Source organism: Sminthopsis crassicaudata, chromosome 2 (genome assembly GCF_048593235.1).
Source record: "Sminthopsis crassicaudata isolate SCR6 chromosome 2, ASM4859323v1, whole genome shotgun sequence".
In the NCBI taxonomy this organism is placed as follows: Eukaryota; Metazoa; Chordata; class Mammalia; order Dasyuromorphia; family Dasyuridae; genus Sminthopsis; species Sminthopsis crassicaudata.
Genome location: NC_133618.1, coordinates 18,347,790 through 18,351,464, shown reverse-complemented (window position 1 = coordinate 18,351,464; position 3,675 = coordinate 18,347,790). Strand labels below are relative to the sequence as shown.

The following is a 3,675-nucleotide window of genomic DNA, read 5'->3' as shown; positions in this document are numbered from 1 at the left end:
TTTTAATTTTTTTTTTAATTTTGCATTTTTTTTTGAATTTTTTTTTTTTTGTAATTTTTTTGTATTTTGTATTTTTTTTTTTTTTGAGGCTGGGGTTAAGTGACTTGTGCAAGGTCACACAGCTAGGAAGTATTAAGTGTCTGAGGCCAGATTTGAATTTGGGTCCTCCTGAATTCAGGGCTGGTGCTCTATCCACTGCACCACCTAGCTGCCCCAGTATTTGTATTTTTTAAAAAAAATTTGTATTTTGTATTTTGTATTTTTTTTTTTTTTTAGTAAGGGGAATAGGATGTCCGTGCTCTAGCCCGGCCCCTGTAGACTCTGCTCGAAGGTCTGCTGTTGAAGCCAGAGAATTGAGACCGTGAACTACTGTAGTTAGTAGCCCTGCCACGATTTCGAGCACGTGGAAAACCTCGATTTGTGGTGCTGATCCCTGGCCGATTGGTCCGTTTTGGTGCCACTTTGATCTGTCTTCCTCTGAAAAGAGAATCATCCAAGTCCAGGGATGTCTTCACAGAATCTTTATCTGAAAATTCTATGTATGCAAACCCCTTAGGACGGCCACTGAATTTGTCACAAAGGATAGTGACTCGATTAACAGAACCACAATCATGGAAATGTGCCTCCAGCTCTTCTGCTGTTGCACCATAGTCCACATTGCCCACATAGATGGATCGAGCATCAGCCTCCATCTTCTCCTCAATGGACATGATCACTGGACCAGCATTGCCTGGGGGTAATCTCATGTGCATCTGTTTCTCCACCTCATCCTGAAGCTCCTTCAATTTCTCAGTCTCTTCCTCCATCTCCCTTGCTCGGGCTTTGATGGCCTCCAGCTCTGGGTCCATGAGAGTGCTGTTCTCTGAATTGCCCTTGACCCCGCCCCCCTCTTCCTCCTTCTCCTGACTGCCAGGGGCTCCTGCAAGGGGCCCAGGGCTGAAGGCTTCTGGGGGTGTGTGGCACCGATGCAGCTTCTCCTTGGGCTTGGGTTCTGGCTTGGGCTCTCTCAGCAATTCCTCTGGCCACATGTTGGACCCCAAAATGTGAAGTCCAAGCTAACTCCCTGAAGGGCTCAGAATCAGTCAGTCAGTACAAGTTGTCCCACGTTAGTTTTAGTTCCAGTACCAGTAGTACTCAAAATGCAGCCAGGAATTAAAGTCCTTTACTGGCTCTTTCCTTGGCTTCCCAGTGAGTTCTTGTCAGAATGGCTCCAGCCTCCAGCCAGCACAAAGGTAGACGTGACTTGCCTCTATGCAGACTCTCTTCTTCCAGACTGATTTCTTCCAGACTGACTTCCCTGCTGAATCTTGGCTCCTTTTATCCTCCCAGAGAATGGGCTTGTGGGGTGGGAACTCCTTAAGGAGCCAATGAGCTAACTCCCTTAAGGTGTAAACTCCCTTAAAGGTGTAAACTCCTTTCAGAAGTCTAAAGGTGTAAACTCCTTTTAAAGGTGTGAACTAAAGGTGTGAACTCTGAGCTAGAGAATTGTTAAGTACCTACTTACCACCTAGTAATAATCTTAACACACCTACCCCCTGAATCTCCCCAAAAGCATCTCCACTTCTATTTGAAGAATCCCTTTCATCCTTTCAAATTCAGCTTGGGCAACAATATCTCCATGAAGATTTTTCTGAGTCCCCAAAATTACTATTTACTTTCTAAACTCCCTCACACTTATTACATCTATAGAATAGAGGGAAATAAACAAGTGATAGGATGATGGGTCACTCTTTTAGTCTGATGCATCTGGTTAATATAATTGCATTGCATGATGCTGTTTTAACCCAGCTCATTTTTAAATTACTCTAAAAAATACAAATTGTTCAGTTCTTCTGCTGACATCATATTTCATCCAATGGATGATCCAAGCCATTTTTGCCTGCTACTATTCCCATACTTCTCATTACCCTTCATCTTGGACTTGGATCTCTGGATTCCAGACCTTCAGAAGGCATGTCCCCAGTCCTTGGAAAGTTAAGCTAATAATTTTTGAACTCCTGTTCTCAGATGTAGCCTTTATAATTAAATAAGCCCTCTTAGTCCCATGTGTATCAATGTTCTCAGATACTAGATTTCCTTAGTCATTTGTTTCCCTGCTTTTCTTCTCTGCCCCTCTCCTATATCTTGATGTGGACCTTATAATTAAAAAAGTAGCACCATTACTCTTTAAAGAATATGCCAATTAAATGCCTTGTGGCTTACCCATCACATCTTTTGCTTTTTTAAAAGTAAATCTCTCTTCCCTAGCCATCGCTTACCTCCAGGTGTTGTTTTCCATTAGAATTTATGCTTTCTTTGGGTAGAAACACTCTCCCTCTCTCCCTCTCTCCCTCTCTCTTCCCCTCCTTACTTCCCCGCCCTCTCGTTTGACACCATCAATGCTTTTTTTGGTTTCTTGTTGCATCATATTTTAAGAAAAGTTTGGCCATGTCTTTTTGCCTGTGCTCTTCCCTCTTTTAATTATTTTTTTGGATTGAAAAAAAGATATTACTAAGTATTTTAAAAGATTATAAGTGAGTGAGTGTACACACACACACACACACACACACACACACACACACACACACATATATATATATATATGTACATACATAATACTTCTGTTTATATATGCGGATGTTTTGATATAAATATATTTTTTCGTATAATTTTTCACATAATTCATAAAATTCACATAAAAAGTATATGGTATCCCCAAAATCTGAATGTCAATTTAGATTTTAGTAACTAAGCACACTAGGACTTTGAAGACACCCCACAAATGTCTCTCAGATCTTCCCCACTTTGAGTTTAACACATCATTTTACTACTATGTATACTCAAAGGCAATGGATGATAGTGAGTGAAAAATAGACTTCAGAATTAAAGGAAGACCTGAACCTAAGTCTGACATGTTGGTTGTGTGACATTGGTTAAGTCAAACAACCTCTCAGTTCGCCCAATTAAGAAGTACAGTGGATAGAGCACTCAACTAGTCTGAAAGTCTAGAAGTCAGAAAGACAAATCTCATGTATTTACTTTCTCTGAGAGCCTGGGCAAGTCACCTAACTTTGCTTTGAGTTTCCTCATCTGTAATATGGGCATACTAACAGCACCTACTTCTGAGAACTATTGTAAGCATCCACTCAAATAAGAAGTATAAAGCATTTAACCCAGTACCAATGGGCACTATGTTGTGTTAAGCTTTTATTATTGAGACAATAAGTTTCAGAAAAGATGCTGATTGGCATTTGTCAAGGAAGTTCCTTGCCTGCAATTCCCTGTAGAAATGATTATCACAGGTTCAGGCCAAAAAACATTTTCCCAGATTCTGCTTAGAGTCAGTGGTTCTTGAAGTCTTTCATAATGGGATTCTGTGACTATAATGAAATTCTCTGATTCCTCATCCTACATTATAGCAGGTCATGATTCTGTTCACTTCTGTAATGTTTAATGAGTGCCATCATTTGGCCTTCACTTTCTCATCTTATGTCACAAAGTGTACCAAGTTACACTTTATTCAAGTATATTGTTGACATTTTAAATGAGAGCTTCTTCAGGAAGGAGCACTGATGTAACTGATATAAATATCTTCAGATTTCTTTTGGACAAAATTTAATTGGGGAAAGAAAACAGAAAAACAGACACTAGATTTTCTGTAGTAAAGAGAATTATTTTTGGTGAATTATGAGTCCA

The 3,675-nt window shown here is 39.9% G+C and overlaps 1 pseudogene; it reads right to left on the bottom strand.

The window, feature by feature from the left end:
* Positions 1-272: 272 nt before the first annotated feature.
* On the bottom strand, positions 273-806 carry LOC141553115 (polyadenylate-binding protein 2 pseudogene; annotated as a pseudogene).
* Positions 807-3,675: the final 2,869 nt, after the last annotated feature.